Genomic DNA, 12,524 nt, shown 5'->3' with positions numbered 1-12,524 from the left:
AAGAAGCTCAAGCAACAACTTCATTTTATTACAATTATTTTCTTCCTCTATGTTGATACTCTATTCTAATTCATCAAATGCACATTTGCAAATGCAGTTATTTTTGACCAAGATGTTGTTAGTCTACCTCTAGATTGATATTTAATGTACTTTGAAACTATCTTGAAAATTGAAGTTTGGTAAATGGCTAAAGTGTTTCCCAGAATGTCTATACCATTCTCACTGGCAGTGTATGAGCTATTCAGTTTCTCTTCATCCTCACCAGCATTTGGTATTATTACTACTTTTAATTTTAGCCATTATGACGGGTAAAATTTGTGGTTTAATTTGCATCTTCTTGGTAGCAAATGATTTTGGTTTTCCTTACATGTACCCATTTGCCATTTCTAAATCCTCATTAGTGAAATATCTGTTCATTTTCTTTCACATTTTCAAAGACTTTTGGGTTTCCTGACTATTTATTTTGAAAGTTTATTCTATAGTCTAGACCTTACTTTTTGGCAAATATGTAGTTTGCAAATATTTTATCCCTGCCTGGAATTTGTCTTTTCATACTCTTAAGAGAGACTCTAAAGTCCTAGCACAGTGGTACATACCTGTAGTCCCAACTGCTCAGGAAGCTGAGTTGGGATATCTTTTTTTTTCTTTTTTTTTTTTTTTTAATTTCCTTCCATCCCCTGGACACTGTCAATTTTATTTTCAAAATATTTCTTTTTTTTAAAAAAATTTATTTATTATTATTATACTTTAAGTTGTAGGGTACATGTGCATAACGTGCAGGTTTGTTACATATGTATACTTGTGCCATGTTGCTGTGCTGCACCCATCAACTCGTCATTTACATCAGGTATAACTCCCAATGCAATCCCTCCCCCCTCCCCTCTCCCCCCTCCCCATGATAGGCCCCGGTGTGTGATGTTCCCCTTCCTGAGTCCGAGTGATCTCATTGTTCAGTTCCCACCTATGAGTGAGAACATGCGGTGTTTGGTTTTCTGTTCTTGTGATAGTTTGCTAAGAATGATGGATTCCAGCTGCATCCAAGTCCCTACAAAGGACTCAAACTCATCTTTTTTATGGCTGCATAGTATTCCATGGTGTATATGTGCCACATTTTCTTAATCCAATCTGTCACTGATGGACATTTGGGTTGATTCCAAGTCTTTGCTATTGTGAATAGTGCTGCAATAAACATACGTGTGCATGTGTCTTTACAGCAGCATAATTTATAATCCTTTGGGTATATACCCAGTAATGGGATGGCTGGGTCATATGGTACATCTAGTTCTAGATCCTTGAGGAATCGCCATACTGTTTTCCATAATGGTTGAACTAGTTTACAATCCCACCAACAGTGTAAAAGTGTTCCCATTTCTCCACATTCTCTCCAGCACCTGTTGTTTCCTGACTTTTTAATGATCGCCATTCTAACTGGTGTGAGATGGTATCTCATTGTGGTTTGGATTTGCATTTCTCTGATGGCCAGTGATGATGAGCATTTTTTCATGTGTCTGTTGGCTGTATGAATGTCTTCTTTTGAGAAATGTCTGTTCATATCCTTTGCCCACTTTTGGATGGGGTTGTTTGTTTTTTTCTTGTAAATTTGTTTGAGTTCTTTGTAGGTTCTGGATATTAGCCCTTTGTCAGATGAGTAGATTGCAAAAATGTTCTCCCATTCTGTAGGTTGCCTGTTCACTCTGATGGTAGTTTCTTTTGCTGTGCAGAAGCTCTTTAGTTTAATGAGATCCCATTTGTCAATTTTGGCTTTTGTTGCCGTTGCTTTTGGTGTTTTAGACATGAAGTCTTTGCCCATGCCTATGTCCTGAATGGTACTACCTAGGTTTTCCTCTAGGATTTTTATGGTATTAGGTCTAACATTTAAGTCTCTAATCCATCTTGAATTAATTTTCGTATAAGGAGTAAGGAAAGGATCCAGTTTCAGCTTTCTACTTATGGCTAGCCAATTTTCCCAGCACCATTTATTAAATAGGGAATCCTTTCCCCATTTCTTGTTTCTCCCAGGTTTGTCAAAGATCAGATGGCTGTAGAGGTGTGGTATTATTTCTGAGGACTCTGTTCTGTTCCATTGGTCTATATCTCTGTTTTGGTACCAGTACCATGCTGTTTTGGTTACTGTAGCCTTGTAGTATAGTTTGAAGTCAGGTAGCGTGATGCCTCTAGCTTTGTTCTTTTGACTTAGGATTGTCTTGGAGATGCGGGCTCTTTTTTGGTTCCATATGAACTTTAAAGCAGTTTTTTCCAATTCTGTGAAGAAACTCGTTGGTAGCTTGATGGGGATGGCATTGAATCTATAAATTACCTTGGGCAGTATGGCCATTTTCACGATATTGATTCTTCCTATCCATGAGCATGGTATGTTCTTCCATTTGTTTGTGTCCTCTTTTATTTCACTGAGCAGTGGTTTGTAGTTCTCCTTGAAGAGGTCCTTTACATCCCTTGTAAGTTGGATTCCTAGGTATTTGATTCTCTTTGAAGCAATTGTGAATGGAAGTTCATTCCTGATTTGGCTCTCTGTTTGTCTGTTACTGGTGTATAAGAATGCTTGTGATTTTTGCACATTAATTTTGTATCCTGAGACTTTGCTGAAGTTGCTTATCAGCTTAAGGAGATTTTGGGCTGAGACAATTGGGGTTTTCTAAATATACAATCATGTCATCTGCAAACAGGGACAATTTGACTTCTTCTTTTCCTAACTGAATACCCTTGATTTCTTTCTCTTGCCTGATTGCCCTAGCCAGAACTTCCAACACTATGTTGAATAGGAGTGGTGAGAGAGGGCATCCCTGTCTTGTGCCAGTTTTCAAAGGGAATTTTTTCCAGTTTTTGCCCATTCAGTATGATATTGGCTGTGGGTTTCTCATAAATAGCTCTTATTATTTTGAGGTACGTTCCATCAATACCGAATTTATTGAGCGTTTTTAGCATGAAGGGCTGTTGAATTTTGTCAAAAGCCTTTTCTGCATCTATTGAGATAATCATGTGGTTCTTGTCTTTGGTTCTGTTTATATGCTGGATTATGTTTATTGATTTGCGAATGTTGAACCAGCCTTGCATCCCAGGGATGAAGCCCACTTGATCATGGTGGAGAAGCTTTTTGATGTGTTGCTGAATCCGGTTTGCCAGTATTTTATTGAGGATTTTTGCATCGATGTTCATCAGGGATATTGGTCTAAAATTCTCTTTTTTTGTTGTGTCTCTGCCAGGCTTTGGTATCAGGATGATGTTGGCCTCATAAAATGAGTTCGGGAGGATTCCCTCTTTTTCTATTGATTGGAATAGTTTCAGAAGGAATGGTACCAACTCCTCCTTGTACCTCTGGTAGAATTCAGCTGTGAATCCATCTGGTCCTGGACTTTTTTTGGTTGGTAGGCTATTAATTGTTGCCTCAATTTCAGAGTCTGCTATTGGTCTATTCAGGGATTCAACTTCTTCTTGGTTTAGTCTTGGAAGAGTGTAAGTGTCCAGGAAATTATCCATTTCTTCTAGATTTTCCAGTTTATTTGCGTAGAGGTGTTTATAGTATTCTCTGATGGTAGTTTGTATTTCTGTGGGGTCGGTGGTGATATCCCCTTTATCATTTTTAATTGCGTCGATTTGATTCTTCTCTCTTTTCCTCTTTATTAGTCTTGCTAGTGGTCTGTCAATTTTGTTGATCTTTTCAAAAAACCAACTCCTGGATTCATTGATTTTTTGGAGGGTTTTTTGTGTCTCTATCTCCTTCAGTTCTGCTCTGATCTTAGTTATTTCTTGCCTTCTGCTAGCTTTCGAATGTGTTTGCTCTTGCTTCTCTAGTTCTTTTAATCGCGATGTTAGAGTGTCAATTTTAGATCTTTCCTGCTTTCCTTGTGGGCATTTAGTGCTATAAATTTCCCTCTACACACTGCTTTAAATGTGTCCCACAGATTCTGGTATGTTGTATCTTTGTTCTCATTGGTTTCAAAGAATATCTTTATTTCTGCCTTCATTTCGTTTTGTACCCAGTAGTCATTCAGGAGCAGGTTGTTCAGTTTCCATGTAGTTGAGCGGTTTTGATTGAGTTTCTTAGTCCTGAGTTCTAGTTTGATTGCACTGTGGTCTGAGAGACAGTTTGTTATAATTTCTGTTCTTGTACATTTGCTGAGGAGTGCTTTACTTCCAATTACGTGGTCAATTTTGGAGTAAGTATGATGTGGTGCTGAGAAGAATGTATATTCTGTTGATTTGGGGTGGAGAGTTCTATAGATGTCTATTAGGTCTGCTTGCTGCAGAGATGAGTTCAATTCCTGGATATCCTTGTTAACTTTCTGTCTCGTTGATCTGTCTAATGTTGACAGTGGAGTGTTGAAGTCTCCCATTATTATTGTATGGGAGTCTAAGTCTCTTTGTAAGTCTCTAAGGACTTGCTTTATGAATCTGGGTGCTCCTGTACTGGGTGCATATATATTTAGGATAGTTAGCTCTTCCTGTTGAATTGATCCCTTTCCCCTTATGTAATGGCCTTCTTTGTCTCTTTTGATCTTTGATGGTTTAAAGTCTGTTTTATCAGAGACTAGGATTGCAACCCCTGCTTTTTTTGGTTCTCCATTTGCTTGGTAAATCTTCCTCCATCCCTTTATTTTGAGCCTATGTATGTCTCTGCGTGTGAGATGGGTCTCCTGAATACAGCAGACTGATGGGTCTTGACTCTTTATCCAGTTTGCCAGTCTGTGTCTTTAATTGGAGCATTTAGTCCATTTACATTTAAGGTTAAGATTGTTATGTGTGAACTTGATCCTGCCATTATGATATTAACTGGTTATTTTGCTCATTAGTTGATGCAGTTTCTTCCTAGCCTCAATGGTCTTTACATTTTGGCATGTTTTTGCAATGGCTGGTACCGGTTGTTCCTTTCCATGTTGAGTGCTTCCTTCAGGGTCTCTTGTAAGGCAGGCCTAGTGGTGACAAAATCTCTAAGCATTTGCTTATCTGTAAAGGATTTTATTTCTCCTTCACTTATGAAACTTAGTTTGGCTGGATATGAAATTCTGGGTTTAAAATTCTTTTCTTTCAGAATGTTGAATATTGGCCCCCACTCTCTTCTGGCTTGGAGAGTTTCTGCTGAGAGATCTGCTGTTAGTCTGATGGGCTTCCCTTTGTGGGTAACCCGACCTTTCTCTCTGGCTGCCCTTAAGATTTTTTTCCTTCATTTCAACTTTGGTGAATCTGGCAATTATGTGTCTTGGAGTTGCTCTTCTCGAGGAGTATCTTTGTGGCGTTCTCTGTATTTCCTGGATTTGAATGTTGGCCTGCCCTACTAGGTTGGGGAAGTTCTCCTGGATGATATCCTGAAGAGTGTTTTCCAACTTGGTTCCATTTTCCCCCTCACTTTCAGGCACCCCAATCAGACGTAGATTTGGTCTTTTTACATAATCCCATACTTCTTGCAGGCTTTGTTCATTTCTTTTTCTTCTTTTTTCTTTTGGTTTCTCTTCTCGCTTCATTTCATTCATTTGATCCTCAATCGCAGATACTCTTTCTTCCAGTTGATCGAGTCGGTTACTGAAGCTTGTGCATTTGTCACGTATTTCTCGTGTCATGGTTTTCATCTCTTTCATTTCGTTTAGGACCTTCTCTGCATTAATTACTCTAGCCATCAATTCTTCCACTTTTTTTTCAAGATTTTTAGTTTCTTTGCGCTGGGTACGTAATTCCTCCTTTAGCTCTGAGAAATTTGATGGACTGAAGACTTCTTCTCTCATCTCATCAAAGTCATTCTCCGTCCAGCTTTGATCCGTTGCTGGCGATGAGCTGCGCTCCTTTGCCGGGGGAGATGCGCTCTCATTTTTTGAATTTCCAGCTTTTCTGCCCTGCTTTTTCCCCATCTTTGTGGTTTTATCTGCCTCTGGTCTTTGATGATGGTGATGTACTGATGGGGTTTTGGTGTAGGTGTCCTTCCTGTTTGATAGTTTTCCTTCTAACAGTCAGGACCCTCAGCTGTAGGTTTGTTGGAGATTGCTTGAGGTCCACTCCAGACCCTGTTTGCCTGGGTATCAGCAGCAGAGGCTGCAGAAGATAGAATATTTCTGAACAGCGAGTGTACCTGTCTGATTCTTGCTTTGGAAGCTTCCTCTCAGGGGTGTACTCCTCCCTGTGAGGTGTGGGGTGTCAGACTGCCCCTAGTGGGGGATGTCTCCCAGTTAGGCTACTCAGGGGTCAGGGACCCACTTGAGCAGGGAGTCTGTCCCTTCTCAGATCTCAACCTCCGTGTTGGGAGATCCACTGCTCTCTTCAAAGCTGTCAGACAGAGTCGTTTGCGTCTGCAGAGGTGTCTGCTGCGTTTGTTTAGTTTACTGTGCCCTGTCCCCAGAGGTGGAGTCTACAGAGACAGGCAGGTTTCCTTGAGCTGCTGTGAGCTCCACCCAGTTCGAGCTTCCCAGCAGCTTTGTTTACCTACTTAAGCCTCAGCAATGGCAGGCGCCCCTCCCCCAGCCTCGCTGCTGCCTTGCCGGTAGATCACAGACTGCTGTGCTAGCAATGAGGGAGGCTCCGTGGGTGTGGGACCCTCCCGGCCAGGTGTGGGATATGATCTCCTGGTGTGCCTGTTTGCTTAAAGCGCAGTATTGGGGTGGGATTTACCCGATTTTCCAGGTGTTGTGTGTCTCAGTTCCCCTGGCTAGGAAAAGGGACTCCCTTCCCCCTTGCGCTTCCCAGGTGAGGCAATGCCTCGCCCTGCTTCAGCTCTCGCTGGTCGGGCTGCAGCAGCTGACCAGCACCGATCATCTGGCACTCCCCAGTGAGATGAACCCAGTACCTCAGTTGAAAATGCAGAAATCACTGGTCTTCTGAGTCGCTCGCGCTGGGAGTTGGAGACTGGAGCTGCTCCTGTTCGGCCATCTTGCTCCACCCCTCCGAGTTGGGATATCTTGAGCCAGGAGTTCAGGGCTGCAGTGCACTATGATTGTGTCTGTGAATAGCCACTGTACTCCAGACTGTGCAACATAGTGAGACACCATCTCTAAAAAATAAATATTATTAAGGGTCTTTCACTGAGCAAAAGTCCAAATTTTTATGAAGTCCAATTTATTATTTTGTTCATCTAATGCTTTGGTGTCAAGTCTAAGAATCTATACATACCCTTAGATTTTATTCTATGTTTATTTTTCTAAATCTTTTATGGTTTAACATTTTACATTTAAATCCATGATCCATTTCAACTTCATTTTTATATGTGAGGTTTAGTTTGAGAATTTTTGTTTGCTTGTTTTTTTTTTTTAGAGTTTTTCTTTATTTTTAATTTTAAATTATTTTCTACTTTTTATTTTTTTTAATCATTGTACTTTAAGCTCTAGAGTACATGTGCATAACATGCAGGTTTGTTACATATGTATACTTGTGCCATGTTGGTGTGCTGCACCCATCAACTCGTCAGCACCCATCAACTCGTCATTTACATCAGGTATAACTCCCAATGCATCCCTCCCCCATCCCCCCTCCCCATAATATGCCCCGGTGTGTGATGTTCCCCTTCCCAAGTCCAAGTGATCTCATTGTTCAGTTCCCACCTATGAAGGAGAACATGTGATGTTTGGTTTTCTGTTCTTGCGATAGTTTGCTGACAATGATAGTTTCTAGCTGCATCCATGTCCCTACAAAGGACACAAACTCATCCTTTTTTATGGCTGCATAGTATTCCATGGTGTATATGTGCCACATTTTCTTAATGCAGTCTGTCACTGATGGACATTTGGGTTGATTCCAAGTCTTTGCTATTGTGAATAGTGCCACAATGAACATAGGTGTGCATGTGTCTTTATAGCAGCACGATTTATAATCCTTTGGGTATATACCCAGTTGTTTGCTTGTTTTTTAACCTATAGATATCTAATTGCTCCAGCACCATTTACACCACTTGTTAAAACATTTATCCCTTCCTCTATTGCAGTGCTTTTGCACTTTTGTCAAAAAACAATTAGGAATATTGTTGGTCTATTTCTGGGTTTTCTGTCCTGTTCTAATGATGAATGTGTCTATCATTCTGCCAGTATCATAGTATCTTAATTACTGTAGCTATAAAATAGTCCTTTATATTAAGAGTATATTTATATATACTTCATTCTTCTTTTTCAAGATTGTTTTAGCTAGTCTAAGGACTGTGCCTTTTCATATAAATTCAAAACAAGTTAGACAATGACTACATAAAGCTTGCTGAGATTTTGGTAGGAATTATATTAAACCTATATATCAATTTGGATAGAATTGACATATTCACTACATTGAGGCTTCCAAAGCATGAACACAGTACAGTAGTCCCCCCTTATTCATGATTCCAGTTACATGCAGTCAACCATAACCCCGAAATAGGTGAGTATAAAACAAAAAGTTGGGTTTTTTGTTGTTGTTGCTGCTGTTTTTGTTTTTGTTTTTTTTGAGATGGAGTCTCGCCCTGTCGCCCAGGCTGGAGTCCAATGGCGCGATCTCGGCTCACTGCAAGCTCCACCTCCCGGGTTCACACTATTCTCCTGCCTCAGCCTCCCCAGTAGCTGGGACTATAGGCTCCTGCCACCACGCCCGGCTAATTTTTTTCTTTTTTTGTGTTTTTTAGTAGAAACAGGGTTTCACCATGTTAGCCAGGATAGTCTTGAGCTCCTGACCTCGTGATCTGTCCGCCTCGGCCTCCCAAAGTGCTGGGATTACAGGCGTGAGCGCACCAGGCCTACAAAAAGATATTTTAAGAGAGAGAAATCACATTTACATGACTTTGTAATTAAAGTACATTGTTAAAATTGTTCTGTTTGATTATTGTTGTTGTTAATCTCTTATTGTGCTGCTTTATAAATTAAACTTTATCATAGGTATGTATATATAGGAAAAAGCGCATACATGGTTCGGTACTATCGCAGATTAGGCATCTACTAGGGGGCTTAGAACTTACTCCCCACAGGTAAGAGGGGTAGGGGAATATGTGTCATCTTTGGTGAAGTTATCTGTTTATTTGCTCATTTTTAATTAGGTTGATTCCTTATTATTGGATTTTGAGAGTTTGTTATGTAATCTAGATTCAAAGTTCTCTGTTTTGTATGAAATTTAAAAATATTTTTCCCTAGTCCATGGCTTGTCTTTTTATTCTCTTGACAGTGATCTAGCAGAGCAAAAGCTTTTAATTTTGATCAAATCCCATTTTACTTTATGGTTCATGTTTCTGCTGCCATTTCTAACTTTTTGCCCAATCTCAGATTATGCAGAATTTCTCTTATGTTTTCTTCTAAGCATTGTATAGTTTTGTGAAGAATGTATTGACTTTGGATGAGCAAATAAAATGAGTTACTTGATAATACGGTTCCTTCTTGGTGACGTAGTTTGCCCTACTGATATTGGAGAGTTATAGGAGCCTTATGGACAGGACTGCATGCCTGTGAATGTCTTTTGCATCACATACAAGCAGAAGCACAGCCTGTTATCCACCATTTAAAATAGTCTGATAATCAAGGTTTTTTTAATGTGTGTTAGATTCATTTGGTAACAGCATTTGATCTGATTTAATGTGAGACTACTTGTAGTTTTTATTTATCCCTTTTAATGTGACCACCACACATGCTGTAGAACTCTTCATGTGTTGAATTAGGAGTCCTACTCCGGTCCCTGATCAGAGTATTCCAAAATATTCAGTGTACAGACTGTATTACATATCTACCCTCTAAAAAAATTTTGAATTCTAAAACACATCTGCTTACAAGAGTTTTAGATAGAGTACTGTGCATCTGCAATTTAAATGGTTTTTGTGATATGATAGTTCTCGCCGTTGCTACAGGGAACCTCTTCTTCAGGCATACCCTAATCCTGGTCAGAAGTTCTCACTAATTTGATTGATGATGGAAAGAGGGGTCACTACATTTACTGCATCATTCAACCCAAATTATTATGTTTCTCTTATGTCTAAGGAGATTTCTTGATATCTTTTTCCATTCTTCTTTCTTGTCATAAAAATACTGACCAGTCAGCCCTTAAATATCAGAGAAGGCCTCTGAGTTCATATTATGGTTTGTGTGCCAGTACATGTGTGAGTTAGAGGCAGGATGGGAGATATGGGTTAGGCATGACTATCTGCAGTTTCAAGTATCTACTGGGGATCTTGGAATGTCTCCCTTGTTAATAAGGGGGGACTTCTGTATGTCTTCCATTCATTTAGCTCATTAATTTCTTTCATTAGCTCTTTGTAATTTTTAGCATATAGATCTTACAATTGTTTATGTTTATACCTAAGCAACTCCATTTTCTTTGGGGCAGTTGTAAGAGGTATCATTTTAAATTTTGGTTTCTGCATGGTCATTGTTAATTTATAGAAATGCAATTGATTTTTACAGGTTGATCTTTTATCCAAGGACTTTGCTGAACTCACTTACTAGTTTTAGAAGTTCTTTATTTTTTTTTTTGTACATTCCTGGATACTTTCTACATAAACAATGGTAACATCTGCTAATAGGGACTTTTATTTCTTCATTTACTATTTGTATACTTTTAATTTCTTCTTTTATTTTTATTTTTTTATTGCAGTATCTATACTTCCCAGTATTATGATGAATAAAAGCAGTGAGAGTAGACATCCTTGCCTTGTTCCCTATTTTAGGGGAAATACAGTCAGTCTTTTACCATTAAGTATGATGTTAAATCTAAGATTTTTACACATTTTTACAAATGCTGTCTATCAAATTAAGCTAATTTTCCTTTATTCCTAACTGTTTTCTCAATCATGAATGAGTATTGGATTTTGTCAAATGCCTTTCCTTTGTCAATTGATACGATTATATGACTTTTCTTCCTTAGCCTATTGATATGGTAGATTATTTTGTGTGATATTTGAATATTAAATTAGACTATCATATCTGGAATCAATCCTACTTGGTCATAGTGTGTGGATATTTAAGTATCTCTATTGAGATATAATTTCATGACATAAGATTTAGAATGTAAAATGTATAATACAATGGATTTTAGTATGTTCACAGAATTGTCCAACAGTCACAATAATCTAAGTTTCAAACGTTTTCATCATCCCCCAAAGAAACCCTGTAGACATGAGTAGTCACTCCCTGGTATAGCTGGAATGTTTGTATCCCCTCCAAAATTCATACTGATACTTAATCCCCAATGTCTCAGTATGAGGAGGTGGGGCCTTTAGAAGGTAATTAGACCATGAGGTCTCCACCCTCATGGATGAGATTAATGTCCTGATGAAAGGACTGGAAGGGACTAGCTAGGCCCCCTTTTTTTTTTTTTTTTGAGACGGAGTCTCGCTCTGTTGCCCAGGCTGGAGTGCCGTGTCCGGATCTCGGCTCACTGCAAGCTCCGCCTCCCAGGTTTACGGCTAGGCCCTTTTTACCCTTTAGCCTTCTATTATGTCAGGGCACAGCGTTTGTCCCCTTTGGAGGCTGCAGCAAGAAAGTGCTATTTTGAAAGCCAGAGAGCAGCCCTCACCAGACATCAAATCTGCTGGTACCTTGATCTTGGATGTCCCAGCCTCCAGAACTGTGAGAAACAAGTTTATATTATTTATAAATTACCTACTCTGGGATATTTTGTCATAGCAGCATTAATGGACTAAGACAATCCCCATTCTCTACCAGTCCCCAGTTTAGGCACCGCTAACCTAGTGCTAAGTAAAAGCCAGTTTTGAAAGACCACATATTTACCCCATGTGCTCTCTGCCTCCTTAGACTATGGGAATACTTGCTTGTAAGTTTTCTTGGGCTCTGACTTCCCTCTCTTTGGTTGATGTTACATCTTTTTTGGAAATTTGGGGATGGTTGTTCCATTTGTGCTGGCAATGGCTTTTAGCCTGTGTGGGAGTTTTCTCCATTCATCAGGAGTTTTCCTATTGGTTAGTATTATTTTTATACGTATGGAATTTTAAAATTCTAAACCTCATAATGATTATTTCCCTCCTGAGGCTTCACCTGACTGTATGTTCAAAAGTTATGAGCCCTCCATTTGTACTTATCTGAAGCAGTGGGCCTTCTGTACAAAAGATTCTTTATAGTTACAATAGCTAAAGTGATTCCCTTGATATATCAAAATGAGGTTTTCTACTAAGTTTGCAGATCTTAATTGTAAAACAAAACAACCAGATTAGGATGCATATTTTAATTGGTATTTTTAGGCATCCAAACACATTCAGGGGTCTAAAATTGCCTTTCTTCAAAACACAGCCTCTAAACTCACAAAGGCTAATACAAAATTGGAAGAGAAAAAAAAAAAGTCCTCCAGGCTGAGATTTCTTCCCCTGATTTTTTTTTTTTTTTTTTGAGACAGGCTCTTTATCATGCATGCTGGAGTGCAGTGGTACAATCACAACTCACTGCAGCCTTGACCTCCTAGCTCAAGAGATCCTCCCACCTCAACCTCCCCCAAGTAACTGGAACTACAGGTGCATGGCTGGCTAATTTTTAAATTTTTTTGTAGAGATGAGGTCTCACTATGTTGCCTAGGCTGATCTCCAATTCTTGGGCTCAAGTGATCCCCTCGCCTCAGCACTCCAAAGTGTTGAGATTACA

Source organism: Macaca thibetana, chromosome 1 (assembly GCF_024542745.1).
Source record: "Macaca thibetana thibetana isolate TM-01 chromosome 1, ASM2454274v1, whole genome shotgun sequence".
Classification (NCBI taxonomy): Eukaryota; Metazoa; Chordata; class Mammalia; order Primates; family Cercopithecidae; genus Macaca; species Macaca thibetana.
This window is presented reverse-complemented; position numbering follows the sequence as displayed.